Genomic DNA, 13,170 nt, shown 5'->3' on the forward strand with positions numbered 1-13,170 from the left:
TTTTTTTTTGAAATTTTATTAATTTTATTGCAGTCATTCCATACAAATCAATCAATTTTTTACAAAAAGTAGGATTAAGAACAAGTCGACCCCCACCCCTGAGAGAGAGAGCAAGGCCAACAGAGTAAAACTTAAGGCTTGTAAACATACCTAAATTGATGAGTTTGATAAACCAATAGAGATGAATGGGGAAGAAAAAGAATGCAGAAATAATTGCTTCCTCTGTGCTTTAAGAGCTTATTCAAAAATATTACTGATTAGATCCTGCCATGTTTTGAAAAAAAATCTGTGAAGATCCTCTAACTGAGTATTCTTCCAGTTTAGCAAAATCAGTCTGTGTGCCAATAGTGTAGTGAATGCAATCACAATTTGTTTGTCTTTCTCCATTTTAAGCCCATCTGGAAGAACACCAAACACAGCTGTTAATGGGTTAGCAGGGATTGTGACACCGAGGCTGTATGAAAGGTAATTAAAAATTTTGGTCCAGAATGATGTTAATTTGGTGCAGGCCCAGAACATGTGACCCAGTGAGGCTGGGACTTGATTGCAGCGTTCGCAGGTTGGATTTTGCCCAAGAAACATTTGGAGAGTTTTAGGTGAGACAGATGTGCTCAATATATAATTTTGAGTTGAATAATTGTATGCTTTGCGCATATGGAGCTCGAGTGAATTATCTGCATTGCTATTTTCCACTACTTTTCTGATATATTGATTGAGAAATCTTTTTCCCAGTGTCCTCTTGGATCTTTGAAAGGGAGGGACTGTAAAATAATTTTATATATTGCAGAGATGGTGTCTGAGTCCTTGAGATTGAGCAATATTTTTTCCAGCATGGACGAGGGTGCAAGATGAGGTAAATTGGGCAGGTTCTGTTTAACAAAGTTCCTAATTTGAAGATAGTGAAAGAAATGTGTAACTGCAATGTTAAATTTGGAATGTAATTGTTCATAGGATGCAAAGATGTTATCTATATTAAGATCTCTAAGCAAGTTAATCCCAAATTTTTTCCAGATATTAAAAACTGCGTATGTTTGTGAAGGTTGAAAGAGGTGGTTCTCATGCAGAGGTGCCACAGATAGAAGCTACTCCATCTTAAAATGTTTTCTACATTGGTTCCATATTCTGAGTGAGTGAAGCACAATTGGGTTATCAGTATATTGCCTATAACTTGCATTTATTGGGGCACAGAGCAGGGAATATAAAAAAGTACTGCAGGATTTTAGTTCTATTGCAGACCAGGCCTGTGTATGTTCATCTATTTGTGTCCAGGTTTTTATAGCTTGTATGTTTGCTGTCCAGTAATAAAACTGGAAGTTAGGTAGAACCATGCCACCTTCTGCCTTTGGTATTTGTAGGGTTGCTCTTTGGATACGTGGATGTTTTGAGTTCCAAATAAATGAGGTTATTGTTGAATCTAATTGCTTAAAAAATTATTTATTGATGTATATTGGAATGTTTTGAAATAAAAAAGGAGCTTAGGAGGAATATTGATCTTAACAGTGTTAATTCTTCCAGCTAGAGTAAGATGAAGGGTTGACCATCTATGCAAGTCTTGCTTAATTTTTTCCATGCAGACTGCAAAATTGTGTTGATATAGAGCTTTGTGTTTACTTGTGATGTTTACCCCTAGGTATTTAAACTGTTATGCAATGATAAAAGGTAGGGTGTCTAATCTAATATTATATGCTTGAGAATTCACTGGAAAGAGTACACTTTTATTCAGATTAATTCTGAGACCAGAGATCTTTTGAAATTCTGTGAGTGCTGTTAAGACTGCAGGAACAGAATTTTGTGGGTCTGATATATACAGTACCATATCATCCTCATATAGAGAAATTTTCTGTTCCAGTCCTTCTCTGATAATCCCCTTTATCTCAATAGTATTTCGACAGTGTATTGCCAGTGATTCAATGGCGATTGCAAACAGTAGCAGTGACAAGGGGCATCCTTTTCTGGTACCACGTTCTAGTTTAAAGTAGTCTGAACAAATGTTGTTGATACAAATTGAAGCTTTTGGATTGGTAAACAGTAGTTTAGACACTTATCCTTTTATTAAGGTGGATTAACAGTAGTATTTTACATGCAAATTGATACACAAAGTTAGAGACAGTGGAACAGTTGTTATGTGCTCCATGTTTCAAGGACTATTGCAGCAGAGTTTGGAACCAGCTGGAAATGGGGAGGCTGCCAGTAGAGAGTTATATTAGTCAGTCTGGGGTGTGAGGAAAGCATGAACACAACTCTCAGAATAAGATTTTAACAAACAAATATGAGGAAGTGGAAATAAGAAACTTTCTTATTGTGATTTATGTGGGTAAGAATGTAAGATTAATGTAAGAAAGGATGGAATCAAAATGACAAGCAGGATTTCTTGCCAAAGAAAAAGGTATAATTGTATCATTTTCTTAAGATGGACAACAGTGCCAATCAGCATGATTTTTCTTTTGTTACAGTTGAATTTTAAAAACTCTTCTCAATCCAGCGTTTAATTTCTTCAAGCCAGGCTATGAGCCAAGAGATCCCTGATGAACATCTGCTTTTAACAGTGAAATAGTTCTATCATCCTCATAAATATCATAACCCAGTACAAAGCTACAAATTATGTGGTCTTTTTAGTTGCAGGAGGAAGACCACAGTGCTTAGAGAAATATATGAACAGATATTGAAAAAGCATTCAAATTCAAAATGTACATAAAACAGACTAGGATTCAAAACAGTGAAGGATCCAGGTAGAAGTTACCATTTCCTATAAACAGTTAGTTCAATGATCTGTGGTAGTTAAAATCTTCCAAATAACAAATACAGTACCAGTCTTTATCAGAAGAGTCACACAGGAACTTCTAGATTTTAATACATTCTTATTTATCATTGCACAGTAGATTGTCAATGTGTTTAATGTTTTGCATTAGAGAGTTTCATTCCGGAATAATCCAAAGTAAGTGATACCACTCCAGGACACAGGTGGGAGGGTGCTGTCGCTAGTGGCATTGTCTGTTTCTCCAATGAAGCAACTGACTGCCACCCCTTCCAGCTGGAGACTTTAAATCTTAGGCACTCCCGAAAGATGGCTTCTCTCCTCTATCCCAAAAGGACTAACCACTTAACCAAGCTGATCTGTTACTCTGAAGGCAAGGCAGCCTAAGATTCTGTTGCTATTTACTGCCTGCTTATTTTTGCTTTGCCAGTACCATTATTAACAGGGGTGACCTGGTGGGCACCCCACCATTTTCTGGACTTGTGTCATACCTCACTCAACTATATCAGATATACAAGTAATGATTTCAATGTACTCTGGGCATGTCACCATACTACTACTCAGCTCCTGCTCCAGACAAAATTGGTAGGAGGGCCATCTGAAATACTAAATGGAACATGGTGTGATAAAGTCCCCAGAATCCAACAAGTAATAGTGTTCCTGATAGCGGTGGGGATTTGGGGATGGCTGATGTTCGACATAGTATTTTGGGGGCTTAAGCCAGCTTAATGACTGCCTGCTACTACTACAACTAAAGTACTTGTCATCACATGCACTTAGCCCAGTTGCACCTTCAGAGGCAGTTGTCTCTAAACATAGTCATCTACCTACAGCCAAACAGCAGGTAGGGAAACACCCAGTCATGCTCAGCAGGCAGCTAACGAGGGGGTGCAAATCTGGGTAAACTCAAAAACAATTTAGGATTTATGGCAGTAGGTAAGAAAAATAATATTTGGTTGAAATATAAGAAAGAACAATCACAAAACAGGCAGGTTCTTGTGAAGGCATTCAAGGGATGTGGACTTCAGTAAGCCTCCCTCTGTTGTTTTCATTGCACCTTCTATCGTAAGACTACATTTTTATCAGCTTTGACATAATCACCTCCTTAGATTAGGCATGTCTTACAAAATAATAAATCAGAATGGCTCTATTTGTGATAATGATAATATCAACCTCATATTGTGTTAATATTTATTAAGGTATATTAACATTATTAATGAAAACATATTTTGGTTCCATAATGCAGGATATTTACCTAATCCCTTGTAATGAGCACATTTCATTACAAGCCAGAAAAACTAAAAACCGTGGCTATTGTTAATACAGTATTTTTCATGATGTGAAATAGAAGCCCCTTTGGTAGGGTTAGAAGTTAAAACCTTCTGCGTAGCCTGGTGAAACCCAACTAAGTGTTCCCACTTTCATAGCTCATATTATAGTATGCTTGATTTAAATATACTCTTTTCAGAATTAATCTAATATTCTTCAGGTGTATCATTCCACACCAAGCTTGTTTCAATGCCAAGAGGGCTATATGGCTGGGGAAAGACAGCCAACAAAACTATTTAGTAAAATAAATAAATAAATAACATCCCGTATTCTGTAACAGCAGCCTAAATCAGAAACATGTTGACTTTCCCTAGCTAATGTTAACTGTGCACGACACTTGCCTGATAGGTAACTTGAAAACTCAATTTGTACTTTAGGTTACATCTGCGTTTTGTTATAAATCAAGCAACACAGTTGATTTTGAAGATGAACGGAACTTAGTTCATGGATTCATTCATTTCCTTAGTGGCTGGTCTAAAGCCTACATTGTTGGCATTTTTGGCAGTGCCTGTAGGACTAAAGGTCAGGACACAGTGTGATTACATAACGCCAACTTTGTCAGAAGCCAACTGCTGGATCACACTGAGTTTGTTGGGCTCTGTTTCTCAACTCTTGCTATTTGAACTTTGTTATAAGCCACAGTGCTGAATGTACTCCCTCTGCGGTTCTGTGGTTCATACCTTTTTATACTCTTTGGACACATTGACTCATTAGTTTAAAGAATATCCATCCATCCATCCTTCCATTATCCAACCCACTAAATCCTATCTACAGAATCACGGGGATCTGCTGGAGCCAATCCCAGCCAACACAGGGCGCAAGGTAGAAAACAAACCCCAGGCAGGGCGCCAGCCCACCGGAGAGTTTAAAGAATATGCATTATTTAATTAAGGCCATAGATAAGCAAAACATATTTAATACTCCTAGCCCATTGGCATGAATTTACAATGTATGTATTTTCTTTCATGCTATTTGTAAATCTAACTCCAGAGATATTACTTACTCTGTAGCATCATTATCTGGTGAAAAGAGGCACAAGACATTCAAAAAGTCACCAAGTTTATAAGCAACAGACATTGTTCATATAAGTCACAATTTTTGGTTTAGTGTTAGTGGCTTTTTCAACATGGTTTTGGACCTCCCCGTTTCGATCTTGGTGCAGTTTTTTCAGAGCGATTAATCTCTAGATCTTAAATCATCAAATGTTTACTGAATCAGTTTTTTCAGTCAGTACCAAAAAATATGTGTCAAAAGCACAAAGTGTTATGATCTCCTTAGGGTCATATGCAGATGTTTTACATTATTCCAAAGAATTTAATACCCAAAAACTTCAAATCCAATATTTGTTTATTGTTTTGCCCATTGATAAGGGGTGGGGTCTCAGAGGTTGTGACCTGTGACACGGTGCTTGAAGTGGGATGGTACTCACTGATACACAGTATAGACACCCCTTCCAATTTCTACTTAGATTACCTTAGTTCAACATAAGATGCGGCAGATGTTCTACCAAACGGTTGTGGCGAGTGCCCTCTTCTACAAAGTGGTGTACTGGGGAGGCAGCATAAAGAAGAAGGACACCTCACACCTGGACAAACTTGTGAGGAAGGCAGGCTCTATTGTAGGAATGAAGCTGGACAGTTTAACATCCGTGACCGAGCAACGGGTGCTGAGCAGGCTCCTGTCAATCATGGAGAATCCACTGCATCCACTGAACATATCATCTCCAGACAGAGGAGCAGCTTCAGCAACAGACTGCTGTTACTGTCCTGCTCCACTGACAGACTGAGGAGTTCGTTCCTCCCCCACACTATGCGATACAAAGTTATTGTCTGTTTTAACCTGCATTTTTATCACTCTTTAATTTAGTACTGTTTTTTGTATCAGTATGCTGCTGCTGGATTATGTGAATTTCTCCTTGGGATTAATAAAGTATCTATCTATCTATCTATCTATCTATCTATCTATCTATCTATCTATCTATCTATCTATCTATCTATCTATCTATCTATCTATCTATCTATCTATCTTAGTTTCTTAGTGTTATCAGTGAGAACAGGTTATCTATATCCGCGGAGCTTAAAGGTTCACGGGATAACCCCAATCCCCCATTTTTTCAACTGAATGATACTACATTATGGCCCGGGAAACACAGTGATCGAATGAGACTGTATTGTGGTGCTTAAAGTTTCATGGGACATAACATAAACAGAGTACTACCAGTGAATTGGTTCCACTTCAAGGCACTGCTTTGACTCACTAGCAAAACAGTATAATAGACAGCACAATGTACTTCCTGGGCATGATAGCTAGCGAGTACATTTCTTTGTTTAACATTTAGCTTACTGATCTTGGGTTTTGATTATAGATTATGAATTTTGGTTTCAGTTTGAGCTTAGAATGGATCTTGGTTTGCAATTTGGGCCTGATTGTTTGACTAAGTTTCAATTTCTGGTCTGGTACATTTTTCTGACAGATAAAGTAAGCAATAGACAATTAAGAAATGAAACGACTCAAGGATAGCTCAAAACCAGATACAAAGTTTAGGTGTTTTTGCTTATACAGTACAATTCAGAGCTAGTAAATAGAAAAAAATACACTAAGATGAATTGTGTTGTCATTTACTAACCAGTTGAAAGCATTAAAGTGCCACTTGGCTATAAATTACACGTTGACTAGCCTATGTGGTATTAGCTCTTTCATACAAACACATACATTCTTAAACCCACTTAACCAAATTGGACCAGAGTATGTTCTGGTAGAACTGTGCTTGGAGTAGAAAACAACCTTGGATAGGGCACCAGTCCATTGTAGGTCACACACAGGCACTCATATTTGAACCAACTTAGAGTTACCAATTCATTTGACCTGTACATCTTTGGAATTTTGGGATGACAACCCAAAAAGACATGGGAAGTATATGAAGACGCCTCCCATAAAATAACCTAACAGTATTCAAACTCAGTACGCTGGATCCAAGAGGATCCTTAACCGCTGCATTACTGACTAATCTTTGAGACAACAGCAATTTGGTCACTTTTTGCTGATGCTGCATTCTTCATGAAGTGTACACTACCTGTCTATAATATCTTTTATTGTTATCTACAAGTAACAATTACACACATAGTGAAGCAAGAACAACTGTGCATTAAAGGAATATACTGAAGTTATCCTGTGAAGAAATAAGACAACACAAAGATCATATAGAGTTGGGGCACCATAGGTGACCCAATGTAGTTGATGAGAAAACAAGCTAATAAATGGCACCTAATTATGCAGAGTGTTTTCAGAGATGTGAAATCGACTGCTTCCAGAAGGCAGTGGAGCTTGTTATGAGGCTGAGTAAGTGGAAGGGGTGGCTCCAGGAGGTTGGAAACTGGAAGTGATGTTATAGGTCTTCAGATGTCAATCTTCTGTCCTGTGGAAGAAAGGCAGATAAATACAGCACCACCATGTGACTTAGAGTAGTTTTACCATTGGACAAAATTGTGTGACACCTGACTCTTAAAATTGCTTTAACTTCTATGAGAAAGCAGATGCCAAAGGCACAGAAAGGAGCACATATCTGAATTACAGTCTCTGATCACCTTTAGTAAAGACAGGAAAATTCGGACTTCTTGTGATCCTTGTGAACATCAACCATTAAGCAATGAACCAGGAGTTTGCTTTTTAGAATCTGAAACTTTTAGAAAAAATTTTTTATACACATTTACATGTCCAAAACATATCTTTTGCAATTTCCATTGTTGCAGATTGATACAGTTTATATCCTCTCTTCCCATCTTGTTCTGTATTCACATACAATAGGAGTTTTCAAGACATCCCTTTGGAGTGTTTCATTTTTCTACTTTGTTGTATTAACGTGAAGTTATGGTCAGATTTTTGAAAGAAGATGACATTTCTGCTTAGGCAGGTTATTTTTTTTTTTGTCATCTCACCTCCCAATTCACAGAATTTGAGTCGCACTGGGTACTTTCACTTTGAAGGGCATTTACATTAAATTTCTGACTGGGAAACTTATATTCCCAGTTTGTATGACAGCAAATGATAACATCAGAACATAACTTGTTTCTACCTGGAAAATCTGAGCTGTTATACAGTATAAAAGTACCCTTTTACTAACTGTACTTAATGTTTTGAATGAGGGTTCTTTTGTTCAACATGTTTCCTCATTTTTTTCAATCTTTATTTCTGAATCTAAATATAGTTTTTGGGGGCGTCAAATCTATTTCTGCCATTTATTTTGAGATTGGATGTCATTTTGTTCATTCCATTATGTTTTTCTTCATGGGCACTACAAGTGTGAGGATTATTTGCTTTTACATTGCTATGGAGAAGCAGCCAGAGGTGTGCAGCATGTAACATCACTGCTACTACAGCGCTGTGCACTTCCTGCTTAACTGAGTTTATGGATGAAGATAAATCCTTTCTATGAGTGTATGCTGAACATTTCTGTTTAATTCATGGCTAAAGACTTTAGGACTTGATATTTGACTACAATGTATGACTAAAAGGCGGGGTGGATCTTTGGCAATGAATGCCTGTTAGTTTAACTGTGTTTTTTCTTCTACTGGTCACCTCCATTAATTAATTTCTGCTTGAAAATATTTCCTCAGAAACATTTGGGGAATTTTTTTTGGAATGATGTCATTCATGCTGTATGAATTCAGATCCCTCTGCCTTGAACTGGATGAAGTATATTTAGAAAATGAATAGATGAATATAAATCCCTTTTTTGAGGAATGTAAGTTTTGCTCACTATTTGGACAGGTGGTAAATCTTTTAGCACAGTATTTTCTTTTAATGTATTCTCTGTTTTCATATACAGTATTACTTTTATTACCTTGCATTAACACAATCCTAAGAGGCACAGTGGCTGATGAAACTTTCTTAAATGTTCTTAGTCATTTAGCAGTGCCTATAAAAAGTATTCATACATTATTGCCTTTTTTAATTTATCTGCATAAAAATACTCTTTAATGTCAAAGTGAAAAGAAACCTGTGCGAAGTGGTCTAAATTAATTACAAATGTAAATCACAAAATAATCCATTCTGTAAGTATTCACCCCCTATCCCCCCCACACACATTATGACACCACTAAAGTGCACCCAATTAATTTTAAAAGTCCCATAATTAGTGGGATGGACGTCACCTGTCTGAGGTTTCAAATGATTGTAGTCTACGTGCACCTTATCTGGAAGGTCCAGCTTGTGGTGAGTCAGTATGGTGAGCTAACCTACACCTAAAGACTAAAGACCACTCCCAGTGACTCCATAAAAATGTGACTGAAAAGCACACGTGAGGTGATGGAAACAAGAAAATATCCAAGAGACTGAATATAAGAAAAAGACATCAATTGGCTGCAGTTAGTGCAGAATATAGCAGCCAGAATCTTAACTAGGAAAAGAAAATCTGAGCACATCGCACCAATTTTACCACCGTTGCTGCAGTTACCTGTGCCATTCAGAATTAACTTTAAAATACTACTAATGGTTTACAAAGCCTTAAATACCCTTGCTCCATCCTGTATTTTGGAATGGTTTTCCCTTAGTCATAGCCTTAGATTTTCGAATGGAGGTCTGCTTATAATTCCAAGAGCAAAACTTAAAAGAAGTGGTGAGGTGGCCTTTTGCTATTATGCTTGCAAAAACTGGAATACTTTACCAATTGAAATTCGCCAGGCTAGTACTGTGGATCATTTTAAAAAACTACTAAAAACCCATTGTTTAAATCTAGCTTTTACATATCTACATTTTAGTTGTATTTCCTGTGAAAAGTCAAGCAAAATGACACCTTTTATTGGCTAACTAAAAAAATTACAATATGAAAGCTTTCGAGGCAACTCAGGCCCCTTCTTTAGGCAGTTGTATTTCCTGATAAACTATACGGGCATAGAATTATCATATTCTTCAGGAATTCACAATCTATACTAATATCTACTATTCTCTGCAGTTTTCTTCCAGTTCTTCAGTGTTGGTGACTTGTACCACCATTGCCTGATCAAAGCACCATGCAGCACATTGTGTTGATCGACTGAAGGCGGGTGTCTCAGCTGTCCACAAGACCAACATCATCAATCCAGTCATGTGAAGCCAAGAGGATTGAATTAAGAACATCTGTATTAGGTAGAATGCCCAGTGGGGGACTGAGAGGACTTTTTGGCCTTGGAACTCCTGCAGATTTTATTTTTTTCTACAGCCTAACTTGATTTTTTTTTCTTTCTGTCCTCCTGGCCATCTAACCTTACCTTTTCCTGTTGTTACTTATTCTTTAATATTATTGCCTAATCTATTTTTTGTTTTTCATTCCATATTACTTGTTTTGATCGTCTTGTAAAGCACTTTGAGCTACACTGCTTGTATGAAAATGTGCTTCATATATAAGTGTTGCTGCTGTTGTTATAAGAGACCTGTGAGATCTCTGATAGGATTAGATAGACTGTGCAGTCACTACCTAGGGTGCACCACCAGTTGTACCTTTCGATTGAGAGCGTGACAGAGAAAAAAATGAACATGACATTTATGCTAGAGTCAGACAAAAGGCACATGGCAGAGTCTGAAGTCAGCTGGAAGAAGGGTCTGTGGTGTGGTGAGACCAAAATAGAGCATTGTGGCTATTAGACGGCACATTAGCAAAACATACCAAACCCCACTGTGAAGCATGGAGGTTGTAGTGTCATGTATTGGGGATGATTCTCTGCAGCAGGCTCCTGAAACCTTGTGCGGGTAATAGGAATGCATCAAAACACAGAGGAATCCTGGAGGAAAATCTGATGCAGTATGCAAGAAAACTGAGACTTAGGAAAAGATTTTTTTCCTAGAAGACAAAGACTTCAAGCATAAGGCCAAACCTGCACAGAAATTTCTTCAAAAAAAAATCTGAATGTCCTGAAGTGGCCGAGTCAGAGTCCAGATTTTAATCCATTTGAGATATTGTGACTGGACTTGACAAAGGCTATTCATTCATGATCTCCATGCAACCTGACAGAGCTTGAGCAGATGTGCAAAGAAGAAGAATGAAGAGAAATGCCTTTGTGAAGATGTACAGAGCTGGTAGAGACCTGTGCAGACACAAGGCTGTCATGTCTGCCAAACGTACATGTACTAAATATTGACTTGACAGGGGTGAATACTTACATATATGATCAGTTGTTTTGTGTTTTATATTTGAAATTAATGTATACCACTTTGCAGAGATATATTCCCATTTTCAGAAAAAATCCAAATGAAATCCACTGTGATTTTTTTTGTTTAATAGTCAGTTTTGTTTAATAATCAAGTATGGCAACTTTCAAGGGGGTGAATACTTTCTATACACACTTCAGTTATTTTAAAGCTAAAAGTACTAAGTTGTACTTAACTTTCACATGATTTTCTTCTAAGTTTTACTAACTTGAGACCTGATTGTAGCTCGCACTATGTCTTCATTCTAATGTTCATTCAGATCCAAAGACTCAGCCCGTAAACCATTGGCTTGAAGAGATGAGCATCATCATGATTAATGTGTAATAAGAAGCAAGAGGTGTCATAAGGTAGTCTTTACATGCACAACAGAATAAAACATACATTGATGATCAGCCTACAAATTCTAGAGTGACACAGGCATTGGTGCTCCAGCCTCACAAGTCCACGAGGCTTGATTTAAATTCTGGTCTTTTGATTCTCTTTGTGCAGTTGCATGTTCTACCAATGTCTACACAGGTGTTTCTCTAACTCTGCTTTTCTTCATAAATCCCAAATGTGTGTTAATATAAGTTAATTAGTATTTTAAATTTTTTACTGTATGGATGTATTTGCAGGTGCCTTGAGATAAACTGGCACCCTATCGAGTTGATTCCGGTTTTGTGCCAGATGCTTTTGCAATAGTCTATGGCACTTAAATGGCATTGGGAAGCTGCAAAAATTGATTGGTGGATGGACAATACATAATGTGGACAATGTCAAACTGACAGTGCCAGAAAAACTATTTAGAACATTGTGTAATGAAAAGACACAGACAAGTATAAAGGTTTGGGGTTTTTAGGCCCCATATGCTGTAAAGCAACTGAAAAAAGCATCAATGTTTTCTACAGAGTACAACAGACAACCAAAATAAAGCAGGTCGGACAATTTATAACGGGGAAAAAGAAGTGATGAAATGATGGGGAAAGTCGTGATGGTTGATGGGAGAGCGATGTCATCTTTGTCAGAACGGAGGTTAGAAAGGACCCCAGAAGTGGGTGGTAGCAGAAGACTTCCGGGTTTGTTTATGGTGGCGGTGCTTTGGTCTTTCTAAAGGAACAAGAAAAGAGAGGTTAATACCCTGCTATTGTCCAACGGCACGGCTTGTCGCGGCGCCCGTCAGGTCTTTAAGCAGCTCCCCATGCAATTGTGTGTGACAAGTGTTACACTAGAAAAAGTTCCAATTCTTCTAATATTATGAAACTGTGCCATAGCACGGGTGCCCAGTCCAGCAAATCTCAAATCCATCTGGTATGCCCATGATTTTTACCATGACTGGGCATCTGTAAGGACACCAAATCTGGTAAAGTTAATTCATGTTTATATATATGTATGTATGTGAGTAATTTTGTGTTGGTATTAATTTAGAGTCTTCTATATTGCGGAGACATGCAAGTATGCATGAAAATAAACTTGAAGTGGAAATTGAACTTGAAAATGGAATAATGGCAATAATCATGACAATGGCAGGAGTGTTACATATGCTTGCTGGCCACTTTATTAGGTACACCTGTTGAAATGCATGTTAACACAAATATCTAAGCAGCCAATCACAAGGCAGCAACTCAATGCATTTAGGCATGTAGAGATTGTCAAGACGAACTGCTGAAGTTCAAACCAAGTATCAGAATGGGAATGAAAGCTGATTTTAAATAACTTTGAACATGGCATGGTTGTTGGTGCCAGATGAACTGGTCTGAGTATTTCAGGAACTGCTGATCTACTGGGATTTTCACACACAACCATCTCTAGGGTCTACACAGAAAATATCCTGTGAGCAGCATTTGTCTGGGTGAAATGCCTTGTTGATGCCAGAAGTCAGAGGAGAATGGCCAGACTGGTCCGAGCTGATAAAAAAGCAACAGTGT

The sequence above is a fragment of the Polypterus senegalus genome, chromosome 14 (genome assembly GCF_016835505.1).
Source record: "Polypterus senegalus isolate Bchr_013 chromosome 14, ASM1683550v1, whole genome shotgun sequence".
NCBI classification, from domain to species: domain Eukaryota; kingdom Metazoa; phylum Chordata; class Cladistia; order Polypteriformes; family Polypteridae; genus Polypterus; species Polypterus senegalus.